This window comes from Rattus norvegicus, chromosome 2 (assembly GCF_036323735.1).
Source record: "Rattus norvegicus strain BN/NHsdMcwi chromosome 2, GRCr8, whole genome shotgun sequence".
Taxonomy (NCBI): Eukaryota; Metazoa; Chordata; class Mammalia; order Rodentia; family Muridae; genus Rattus; species Rattus norvegicus.
Window position 1 is genome coordinate 231,091,171 of NC_086020.1, and position 13,349 is coordinate 231,104,519.

Sequence of the window (13,349 nt, forward strand, 5' to 3'; positions counted from 1 at the left end):
ACAGCAAATACAGAGGCGAATGCCAGCAGCAAACCACTGAACTGAGAATAGGTCCCCTATTGAAGGAATCAGAGAAAGAACTGGAAGAGCTTGAAGGGGCTCGAGACCCCAAAAGTACAACAATGCCAAGCAACCAGAGCTTCCAGGGACTAAGCCACTACCTAAAGACTATACATGGACTGACCCTGGACTCTGACCCCATAGGTAGCAATGAATATCCTAGTAAGAGCACCAGTGGAAGGGGAAGCCCTGGGTCCTGCTAAGACTGAACCCCCAGTGAACTAGTCTTTGGGGGGAGGGCGGCAATGGTGGGAGGGTTGGGAGGGGAACACCCATAAGGAAGGGGAGGGGGGAGGGGGATGTTTGCCCGGAAACCGGGAAAGGGAATAACACTCGAAATGTATATAAGAAATACTCAAGTTAATAAAAAAAAAAAAAAAAAAAAAAAAAAAAAAAAAAAAAAGAAATACTCAAGTTAATAAAAAAAAAAAAAGAGGTCAGGCGGTATAGGATGAGGTCAGGCAGTGGAGACACTGGGTGTTGATTCAGGAGGTAACAGGTATCTGCTAAGGGAGCTGAGGCATCCCTTGAATGTTATCTTCCTGTGCCGTAAATTCATGGGAGAGGCCTCATTCAACAATCTTAAGACTTAATGCAGTCATCTTAGGGGTGAGTCTCTGTGGCCAAACAGCCCAGAGTTACCTAGTCACTTTGAACCATGCAGTCAAAAAGCGGCTAGCCCCAAATCCAATATGGCTCCGTACAACAAGTTAAGTTGAATAATTTATGATGTTAGTACCAAATCTACCCCCCAACTACATACAATAATCTGTTAGATTCTCATCATTTGGAATTTGTTACTTTCTGAATATTTTTGCTGAAAATAATTTTTCATTTTCTGTTATAGTAGTCTGTGTTCTATTTTCAAAATCTACTTTCAATAAAGGACCTCTAATATAAATACTTGTTACTAGGGCATCAAGTTTATGAAATTAATATTGCATACTGCCAGGTTTTGAGGTAGAATGTTAATTTTGTCATTATCTGAACACCACACACAAACACTGATATGAATGCATGGGGTCGTTTGATTCACCTGAGCATTCGGAGAGATCTTCACTATAGGCAAGTGTTCTTCCTCTGAGAAAATGACATTTTAAACTATGGTCAATAATCCATATCTGTGTAGTCTTTCCCAAGAAGTTTTCTCTCTGAGAGATCAGCTTAAAAGCACTAGATATGCAATAAGGGATTGAGACTGCCCTTGTCATTTATAACCTAAAATCATCTTCATGTCCTTCTCAGGCTATGACTCAACAACAATTGGATTGAACAATCACCAGAAACTCTTTGTGTCCCTTCACCACCTGGTCATCACGTACTGTTGTTTAGCTTATATTTATAGCCAGTCCATAGTTTAACGCTATGCCCATTAGGGCATTTGAATATTTTCTCAGATTATAGTTAACACACTTTTCCTGTCTTCTGTTTGTATTAGATTTAAATCCTTGTATTGAATTCTTTCTTATTTTTTTTAATGGACCTATATTTCATTTCACTGACTGAGTTTTGAGTTTGAAGGCAGCCCTCATCTCCAAGAGCAATAACAGATCTGTCTGCAAGACAAAACAAATCCGAACCGCCTTTGGTCAGTTGTGCCCAGGTGTACCCATCAGCCACATAGTGAGAGAACCATAATGATGAGGTATGTTATAGACTCCTTGACTTCAACACCATCAATTGTGGGAAACACTGACAGCAATTAGGTTTGACACTGATAGACCTTCATACTCAAAACTCTAGGGGGGCATATTTCAATGCCAATTGTTTTCCAAACAAGATCCTTCACCGTTCCTCTAAAGATGCCTGGTTCCTTTAAGAATTTTCAAATGAAGCCTTAAGCAAGTCGCTGCGTTATTTCTGCAATGCAGCTTTATTTTATGAAAGTGTGAAGATGACCTTTGGATGGGATTGTAAAATGGCTCAACCCCAGAACGCATTCTCTGGGAACTTGCAGATTGTGCCCGGAGGGTAACAGACCTGACTACAGATCCTTCCTTCTTTCTCTCATTTTGCTCTGGCAACTCCAATCCATCAGTGTGGTCTCTGTTCTTCAACAGAATACCTCCTGCAGTCATCCACCGCAACCGTGGCTCCATCAACGCTGGATCCCAGAATTCTGCTCCCAAACACCTCCTCAGTCTTTGCTCAATCATAGCCCCAAACTCCATCAGGCATCCCGGATTCCACAGGAGGTTCCTGCCAGGGAAGCAGGTAGGTCAACTGTAGAGCTTCACCATAGCTTCCATTTCTCCAAGTCCAATCTCCTAGTCTCATCCCCGACTGCAGCAGACTGCACCTGCAACGGCCTCCCTCCCCACCACCTCACCTTCAGTGGATCCCATAGACCTTCCACTCTTCATATTCTTTTCCCAAATCCTTGCTTTCTCCTACTCAGGCACTTCCTACTCACAGGCCACTCCATCCAGAGAAACAGGTAGGTTAACTTCGGATTTTCATGTCTTCCTCTGCTCCTCCAAATATGATCCCCCAGCCCCATTCCCAGCTCTGCAGACTTTGTGCTGTGGTCTCTCCTCATCATCTTCATTAATCCCCAGAGTACCAATCAGCTCTGGCTTAAACACCTGCTATTATTCCTCTGTGGACCCCTCAACCCCTCCCAACCTATCCTCATTCATAAGTGTCAGATATCAAGTCCCAGAAACACATTTTACATTAAACCATGAGTGGCTACACCTATCAAGATCCCAGAAGATTTTCCTACTGGGCAACACACCACCACTATCTTTTTCTAAGAACCAGAGAAGAAACAAAAGCCAAGGAACAGAACACCAACCTCCCCCAAAACACAAGATCTGATGTCATCATCTAGAAATCTCCCCAAACCCAGATGCCTAGACACCAGCATAAAAATGCAGTAACAGCCGGGACAATCTGACTCCACTAGAGGACATATGGTACAGGTTCTGAGTACTGTAAGAGAGTTGAATCTCAGGAAAATGACCTTAACACAGCTTTAGTGAATATGACAGGAATCCTTAAAGAGGAAATAAATACATTTCTTAAAGAGATCCATGAAAACACACAGAAGTAAATTAATAAAAACAGTTCAAGACATAAGTAGAAATTAATAGAGAAAATCTAAATTGAATGAAATCTGAAAAGGAAACATTTATGTACTCAAATGAGATCCACAGAGGCAAGAATCTCAGTCATTGATGTTATCATGAAAGATATGGATACATTGGTCGACAGAAAGTTAAATCTAAAAAAGTCCTGACACATCTGGAAAACATCCAGGATATCTGGAACACTATGAAAAGACCAATGCTAAGGACATGAGGTATAGAGGTCTGAGAAGAAATCTAAGTTAAAGGCAAGGCAAACATTTTCAACAAAATGATAGAAGAAAATATTTCTAACCTAAAATGAAGATGCTTATTAAAGTACAAGAAACATACAAAACACCAAATAGGACATATCATAAAACAAAGTCCCCTAGTCCCATAATAATCAAAACACTAAATGTTTAAAACAGGAAGAATGGGAAATGCTACAAAGGAAAAAAGACCAGTTAAGAAATAAAAGCAGACATATTAGTGTAGTGAGAATTTTGTTTTCCTTAAAAACCCAGTAATGCTATATGATTATCATTTTGTTTTTAATCCCTGTTGTGAGATATGGGGCTGCTTCAGATTGTCCACAGCCACTAACTATGATTGTCTCGTGTTCTAGGAGGGGCGTGATTTTTGCCAGCTGCAGATAATGTCTGGAATTCTGGGGACGCTTGAGAGGGTATAAATGCGAGATCCCAGAGAGGCCCTGTGGTGGCTGCTGCTCCCTTGCGCTGCTTCCTCTGCTGCTGCTTGTCCCTGCTGCCACTTCTAAAGTTGCTGGGTCACTGGGTCGCAGGATTGCTGGTTGCAGACATTCTGACAATCAAGATTGGACTTGACCTAAGGAACTCCACACCCTGAATCAGCAGGAAGTAGTCTAAACACTTCTATGCCCCCTTTCCGCTCTAACCTTTTTTCTGTCCTACCTAGTATTGGGGGTTTGGAAGGGATTGAGGTGGAATGAGGGTTGGAAGGGTGGGAGATAATAAAACCCAGTAAAGTAGCCCCACCCCAAATATGCCTACAAATTATCTTTATACCTGCCTACTAGACAGAGACTTTACAAGCCAGAATGCCTGGAACAGATATGCAAAAGTCTCTAAGAGACCACAGATGTCAGGAAAAACTACTATGCTCAGCAAACTATGAATCACAATAGATGGAGAAAATAAGGCATTCCATGAAAACTAAATTTAAGCAGCATCTATATACAAATCAAGCCACATAGGTATGTTAGTGCAGTGGTGGAACAGACCTTGTGGGAGTCACCAACTAAAATCTGACTCGACTTAAGGCATACTCAACAAGATGGAACCCATACCCAGCGCTGCTTGTATGATCAAGAAGCTGAGACTAGAGATCCTAGGGGAAAGCGAATACTACTATTCAGGGAAAAAAAGCGTCAGTAAAGTGATCCCCAATGCATTCTGATATTCTCACAGAACATGAGTATAGATGGGGGCCTCGTCAGGCATCATCAGAGAAGCCTCCTCTTGCAGCAGATGAAACAAATACAGAGACCTACAGGCAGACATTATACAGAGTGCAAGACCTTGGAACACCCAGGTCTAAGCCAGACAGAATAGTGGACCCCAGGAAAGCAAAGCCCTGTAAATCAACAGGACCGGCACAAACATGAACTCAGAGAGACTGAGACAGTATGAGCAGGGGCCTGCATGGATCTGCACCGAATGGCATTCTATGGTTGAAAGTAAACACAGATACAAGCCCCTATCTCCACAACTGATAACCAACTGCAAATGAAAACTAATTTTTCTCCAAGGGAAATTCTTACTGTGGAAACCAACTACTCTTAGGAGTAGGCTGCATGCCCATCATTAGTTATCCAGCAGAAAATGAACTCAGTGGCTGGTTCTTTGACTCATAATATTGTGTCAAGGCTCTTAGAAATTTATCTAATTTTTATTGTTAATATATGTATACTATATTCTTATATATTATATATAATTATATGTATCATATAATCATATTTTATACATAATTATACACACGAATATATTATATATCTTATCATAATATATGTACACACATATGTGTGTGTATATATATAAATATATATATATATATTTATATATGGGGTATATATATATATATATATATATATATATATATATATATATATACCCTATAGGTCCTTTATGTACATATTGTGGCTTGCAGTTTTGTGGTTTTATGTGATTCCTGAGGGTGTGAACAAGTGGGGTTCTACATCTATTATCCTTTCTTTGTGCTTTTTCTTGGGTTCTTTTCCTTGGTTTGTCTGATTTGTTCTATTCTAATGTGTTATCTTTTGTTTTATCTTATTATACTTTATTTTATTTATAGCTCTTTTAAGCTTATTCCTCTCTTCTCTTCCTTCTCTTCTCTTCTCTTCTTTTGATTTTTAAGAGAGGGTATCTCTGTGTGGATCTGGCTGTCCTTGATCTCACAATGGCTTCAAACTCAGAGATCTGCCTGCCTCTGCCTCCTGAGTCAGCCACCATGGGCTCACTGCCTGTTTGCTTTCAAATGAGACAGAAAGAGGGTTCGTCCAGATGGAAAGGGAAGAGAGGAGGAAGTGGGAGGAGAAGAGGGAGGGAAATCTGTAAACATGATGTATTATGTGAGGACAAAAAAAATCTATTTTCAGTAAAACCCACTTCCCTTCCCTCCGAAGATACAGCTTACTACTAAGTTGTGTAAAGTGTTGGTAACATAAGAGTAATTCAAGATAAGAATAGTGATTAAAACAGGATAGGAACCAATCTCTAGGGTAATACTACATACTAAAACATGCTTACTATGATTTAGTCACGACAGAGAATGCAATCCCATGCCAGGCGGGATTTAATGCTATGGGGGTTTATAAGAAAGCTTGTATACAGCTTAAAATAAAGCATCTTAATGTATACAGCAGTGAAAGTCACTATGATACATGGTGTGTGTCCTTTAATTCAATATGACAGGGAACATTTTTGATTGTTATTTGATTGTTTTTTCTGGGATTCAATAAATCAGGAAGCATAAGGATGAACACTTAGCTTTCTCATTTCTCTGGAGCTTGGCCAAGTTCTCTTGGAAGGTAGCTTAACTTATAGACAACAGCACCGTGATAGCTGCTCACCTGATCTATCATGATGTGTAACACACATATACACATACATACATACATACACACACACACACACAAGCACACACACACAAGCACACACACATACACATACACACATGCAAGCACACACTCTTGTATAGCAGATTTCTTTTTAATGTCCTTTCTTATGAAGACAATAATCTTATTAGGACATGGTACCACTTTATGCTTTATGGCCACATTTATAACCTTATTTCTCTCTTTTAGGTCTTAACTGGTGAGTAATGTCTCATCATGAATATTTAGGGATAGGGGTTTATTCAAGCATTAAGATAAGCAAATATTTTCTTTCTTAATAAGTATTCTGCATCACCGTGTAAATGTAATAGCAACAGTTCAAAGGAGGTGGCACAGAAAATAAAAGAATGACAGCTGACGCAGAAGAGGAAAGATAATTACTTCTTTTTAGAGTCTACTGTTAATAAGTAGATATGGTTTCTTCACTAACTAAAGGAGACTGTGGATCTCTATTTTGATTTCTTTCCTCTACAGAGTTATAATTATGTACTGTAATTAGTGCTTTAAATGAAATACAGATTTTCATGAAGCAAGTGGCCGGACATCAGTTTGTCTCAGTTGCTGTTGATGATGGTAAAGAGACTATCTTAACCAACGATGACGCAAAGTGTCCCTCAGTTCATGTTTACTGGGCATCTACATACTGCAGACTCCTTACAATTAGGACAAATTACAGAACACAAACACGGTTTTCATTGATATGCCAGTCTCTCCTTAACGTGAAAAGGGATATTAAATACCATTTCCATGGGAGATTAAGAAACCTCTAAGGAGTGTCACTTGCACAGAAATATGAATGGAAGGAGGCAAGATGATATGAAAATATGAGGGGGACGATTTTCAGACGGTAAAGTAACAAGCGCTTTGCTTTGACCTGGACACATGTGTGACGAATCTCAGAAACAGCTTGAAATAATAAGGAAAGGAGTCCATCATTGACTCACTTTGTCAGGGCATGCTTTTTAACCTTATCATGTGCATTATGATGCATGGTTATGTGTTTTTATGAGACTTATCTGTGTGTGAATATGTGTGTCTGCATCTATATAGATAGTTCTTAAATTTTTTCTTTGGTTTTTTTATCTTCTGTTTGTTTGTTTTGTCCCGTTCTGATTTATTTGCTTTTATTTTGTCATCGTTGTCATTTTTGTCGTTGTCGTCATCGTCGTCGTCGTCGTCGTCATCATCATCATAATTATTATTTATGGGTAGTAGGTCTGGGTCCATCCTCATAGACATACATGTAGGGGGCCCATTCAATGCATGGTCTCTGGTTGGTGGTTCAGTCTCTGTGAGCACCTATGGATCAAGTTAGTTGATTTTGTAGGTTTCCTTATGGTGTCCTTTACCCTCTGTCTCCTTCAATTCTTCCTCTTTCTCTTTTACAGGTTTTACAAGCTCCATTTAATGTTTGGCTTTGAGTTGCTGTCTCAGTTTCCATCAGTTGCTGGGTGAAGGCTTTCCAGTGACAGTTACATTAGGCACCTATCTGCAAGTATAGCAGAATGTCATTAATATTATGAGAAGAGGGGTTTCCTCTCATGGCATGGGTTTCAAGCTGGGCTAGTTGCTAGTTGGCCATTCCCTCAATTTCTCTTCTATCTTTACCCTTGCACATCTTGTGGGGCTGGACAAATCGTGCGTCTAAGATTTGGTGGATGGGTTGGTGTTCCAATCCCTCCATTTGGAAATCTTGCCCAGGTACAGGAGATGTCCAGTTCAGGTTCCATAACCCCCATTGCTAGGAGTCTTGGTTATGATCACCATCATATTTTCTTGGGTTTCCATTGTCCTAGGTTTCTAGCTTGTTCCAGAGATGCCCATCCTCCCCAGTCCAGGTGTTCCTGTCAGTATTCACTCCCTCCTCTGTCCTCTTCCCATGTCATCCTTCTGTTCCCATCCCCACCACTCCCCATCCAGTCTTCTCCCACTATCAACTCCGTATACCTAATCTATTTCCCCTTCTCAGTGAGATTCAAGTGCCTCCACTCCTTGGACCCTCCTTGTTGCTTAGCTTCTTTAGGTCTATACTTTGTAGCATGGTGGCCCTGTACTTTATGACTAATATCCACTTGTAGAGAGTACACACCATGTTTGTCTTTCTAGGTCTGGGTTACTTCACTCAGGATGATCTTTTCCAGTTCCATTCAGCTGCCTGCACATCTAGGCTATATAATTTAAAGATGCTTACAATACACAGTGTATTTTTACCCTTTTAGTATTTGTGGATATATCTTTGTTTTTGTTTTTGTTACTATAAAGTGATTAATTGTACAGATCCTGTAGTTTTACATTTAAGTACATGAAAGCATCTTTGTATGTATAGAGTACAATATAATTCCATGTGAAATTGATTTTAGCTTATTTTCTCTGAGATATTTACATTTATGCTAATGAATGAGTTCCTTTTCTAGGCATCACAGGGGCTGTGAGAAACTGAAGTAGGAGTTTTTAAATTAAAGCATATTTTGAAATCTTAAACTGATTAATAAGTATTTGAAATTGGTTAGCCAGTACAAAATAGTCAGGCCTGAAATCACATACATATAAGTGCCTTTACATGTATCATGTACATATAATCATAGTAACATATAAATATAATAATACAAACAGTTTGTCTATTTTTAGGATATGTATGTGTGTATGTATATAATCCTAAAGATTTATAACTTTTTATATTTAAATAGATGCATCTATTGATCTATTTCATCTATTGATAATTTTAATATCTATCAAAAATTACAAAATGAAGTCATGAGTTTGGGAAGGTTTCGAGGGATGAAAACGGAGGGTGAAATTTTAACTGTATTTTAATTATTTGGAAAAATAAAGGGGGGATTGAACATGCCTTAATTACTTTAATTTTAAATTTTGAATGAAAGTATTGAGAATAAAGTTTTGTATGTAAATGTACATTTGGATTATCAAGACATATTTTAAAACTGATTATGTTTTAATTAGTATTATTTACTTTTCCTGCCAAATAGGAAGTTGGGGATATGAATCTAACTGATGTGGATGCATTGATTCATATATATATAAATATATATATATATTTATATGTGTGTGTGTATATATATATATATATGTTTTGGTTTAAGTTCGTATGTGTTACTGCATGAGATCATATGCACTGCATGTTTGTTGGTGCCGACGGAGACCGGAAGATAAGATAATATTCAATGTTCAAGCCCTGGACTTATAGGTGGGTGTGAGCCACCAGGTGTGGGTGCCAGGGATTGAACTCTGAATCACGGCAGGTGAATGAATGGATAGAGTAATGTATATACTCAGCGTATGTGTTGAGGACCATTTAGAATACAGAACACTACTGGCTAGCATTATATTATCAGGACGACCTTTTTCTCCCAAGTTTCCCATGATATTTTCATAGCCAATACACTGAAGTAGCCAAGAGCACCCAGAATGTTGTAATCACATGCACCTTTACATCTTATCACAGTACCATCTGCTATATTAATTATCCAGACTCTCATCTTACACAATAGGTTTTGACCAGTTTCCCAGCTCCCTCACATGCATTGCCCCCACCTCCTCTCTCCCTGGGTTCATTTTTACTTCCTGCACACCGTCTGGCTGTGGCTCTCTGTATCTGCTCCCGTGTGCTGTGGGAGGAAGCTTCTCTGATGACTGATGGCCAGTGACAGAGCTATGAGCAGAATAGCGTTAGGAACTTTCTCTCTCTCTTTCCTTCTTTCTTTCTTTCTTCCTTCCTTTCTTTCTTTCTTTCTTTCTTTCTTTTGTTCTTTCTTTCTTTTCTTCCTTCCTTCCTCTTTCCTTCCCTCCCTCCTCCCTCTCTCTCTCTCTCTCTCTCTCTCTCTCCCTCTCTCTCTGTCTCCCCTTCCTTCCTTCCTTCTTCCCTCCCTCCCTTTCTCCCTTTCTCTCTCTCTCCCTCTCTCTCTCTCTGTCTCTCTCTCTCTCTTTCTCTCTCTCTCTCTCCTTTTTCTTTTTGGTTACTTTTCTTCTTCTCTCTCCCGTTCAGTATTTCCAGTCATGTTTGATTCTCCCCTACATCTTTAAGCTGTCTAGTCTGTTTACGGCCTTCCTGGCAGGGTAAGGAATGGGCTCCCTCTCAAAGCTTGGGCCTCAAGTTAACCCAGACATTAGTTAACCACTCCCTCAAGTTGTGTGCCACCATCACTCCAGCTCATCTAACAAGCAGGACAGACGGCAGCTCAAAGGTTTTTGGCTAGGATGGTGTCCAGATTTCCTCTTTCTTTAGCCTGCAGAGTAGCATCCCACACCAAAGAGACTGAAACATAGGGACAAAGGCACTCTTATCTTCATAAAATGAGTTGATATGTGTTGGTTTTATTGTGAGTGCTGGTGAAATTAATGAAGTAAGACAGAATATTTCTTGTTGTAGGATGAGAGTTTAATGAATATGCACTTCCTAGGATGGTAGAATTATTGTTAGCTGCATGGTATAAAATTCACTTACACTTAGAGGTTGCCCCACAATTACGCTATTTTCCTTACAGTAGGCTTATAAAAGCACAACCCGAAAGGATGTACTAAGGAATGTCCTCTCTATGCTCGACATCCTCATGTAAAAGAGGTGACGAATGTTTATCACTTTGCCCAGTAACTGGCCTGTGTTATGGTTATTATAAGTGCATTTAGCTAACTTAAGGCCCTCATTATTTTAAGGCTACGTGTTCATTTAAATACATAAGACTCTCGGAGAGAACCCAGTAAGGCACCTACTACCTGTGGAAGAGTCACTTATCTCTACTAACTGTAGACAGTTCTTGTCAAAGCACAGCTTGCTAAAAGCCTAAAAGCCGTTCAACCCAGTTTTCCTCGTAGGGTCCATATGGATGACGGTATTTTGCAATGTTACCCACCTGACCAAGAAGCAATGTCATTTGCAGAAATTGGAAAGGACTGAGCTATCTGGACAGGATGATTTGCTGCCCCCCCTTCGAGAAAGCACAGCAATAGCAGACTCTGCATACTGTGGCACCTGCGTGTCCGAAAGCTTTGAGTCCCCTTCACTCAGAATTCGGAAGCATGTCCAAGCTTTAAATGCCATATAGCAGCTGGGTGGGAGGAGGAGATAAAAGACAAGCCAGAAAATTCATCCCAGACCACCTGAAGATGGGTTTCTAACGTTATCACTTGACCTGAAAATGTTTTGCTTGAAATGAACGCAAGCGCTACCTAGCATGAACGGGTGTGCAGCACATCTCATTCTTCTGTATTAGAACAAAATTTAATGTGGAGATATGAACAGCTAGGCGTGCTCAAATATTTGGCAGTGTTAGTTATATTCGATCTTACTAGAAGTTGGCATTTGGAAAATTAATCCAATTTCAGTGAATGTGTATGCAGGTGTGAGTATGCACAATGTTTTTTTGAGCCTCTTTGTTTTACAATGTGATTTTTAGGTGTCTGGCTATCATTTTGGTGTTGTTCCAAGGTGATTTTTTACTCCTTTTCTTTTACTGAGGTACTTTGTCTTTTGTGCTAAATACTTTACAAAGTACAGTTTGGTAACTCCTGTTAGGGAATTATAGCTTCTAATTTGAATTCATAAAATTGGAAGCATGAATAAATCAAATTGTCATGTTAAGGCCTAAGCACATATGCACATTCAGAGAGGAGAGAGAGAGAGAGAGAGAGAGAGAGAGAGAGAGAGAGAGAGAGAGAACAGAGAGAACAGAGAGAACAGAGAGAACAGAGAGAACAGAGAGGAACAGAGAAACACAGAGACAGAGACACAGAGAGACAGACAGACACAGAGAGAATGACAGAGACACACAGAGAGGCTAACATTTATTAGAGTTCCTATCCTTTTGAAATATATTTATATCATTACATGTTCTCTGTAGAAAAATAATTTATCTAATAAACCCATCTGTAGAAATAAAGTGGGCCTCAAATACATAGTGAGGTTGGTGTAGAATTTAAAAACTTCTTCTGCTCTTTGAAATGTCTTTGTTAAGCCAGTTTTAGTCATGGAGAAACTGGATGAATTCGTGACTAAAACGTCTCAGACTTTAGCCTTAAATGTGTGGCATCATATTTCCTGAGCAGTTTTTCTGCCTCAGAAAATGATTTATTAAGCAGAGTTCATTTGCCTTTTGCTTTTGTTGTGAATGACAAAAGGCATGTTTAAGCATGTTAAATTGGCTTAACACAGTGGACAGAAAGGATGGTTTGCCCGAGGAGAATTTGCTGCCAGTGCATATTGCTTCTTTGTGTTGCATATAGGAATAGTTAATCTGACCTCAAAGAAAGGAAACATATGCTCCTCCAGATAAGACTGGGGAGATGAATGGGTCTGTCTGCTCCATAGCATTTGTTGGTCTGGGAGACGCAGGGGAAACAGAGGCAGAAAATCAGCAGAAAATGAAACGCAGGGAGAGCTTGCTTTCAAAAGCAAAGGGGTGAGGGGAAACCGAGAGCTCACACGTGAAACCAGAAGCAAGCATGATGGAGTGGACAGGGCCTGTGGACAGAGCTCAGGTGTATGCTACTGGCGATCTCTCTTTGGCCTGCAGCAAGGGACTGAAGCATGTAGAACAGCCAATGGACTTGCTCTAATGAATTGGGCTGTCAAAAATAAATAAATAAGTTCAATTTGGGGGCCCTTGCCAATCAATTATATGATCCTAGGAGGTGCAAGGATCACACAGGGTCTGTTTGGGGCCCTGTTTGCCTGTACTAAATGCCCCGAGTTGAAACAGCAGCTCTTGAGCTCCACTATTGCTTCCGGTACCTGGAAGAGGCGATTCTACCTCACACAGCCATAGGGCGCTTCTGGATGGGTTTGCGCACGCTGTGCGACCGCTCCACACCATGGCATCATCTCACTCAGTTCCGCCAGCTCTTACACCTTCTTTTCGTTTGACTCCATTTCCAGAACAATTTACATTTCCCCCTTTCTTTCTTGGATATTTTATTCATTTACATTCCAAGTGTTATCCTCTTTCCTGGTTTCCCTTCCACAAACCTCCCATCCCATTCCTCTCCCCCTGCTTCTATGACGGTGTTCCCCCACCCACATACCCACCCAC

The 13,349-nt window shown here is 40.1% G+C and overlaps 1 long non-coding RNA gene across 1 annotated transcript in view; it reads right to left on the reverse strand.

Annotated features, from left to right (window-relative positions):
- Nucleotides 1-1,914: 1,914 nt before the first annotated feature.
- Nucleotides 1,915-13,349, reverse strand: part of LOC134485983 (uncharacterized) — a 32,352-nt gene continuing 20,917 nt past the window's right edge. The window contains exon 2 of the long non-coding RNA XR_010064465.1: nucleotides 1,915-2,259. This is a non-coding gene — a long non-coding RNA (uncharacterized LOC134485983). The remainder of the gene's footprint in view (nucleotides 2,260-13,349) is intronic.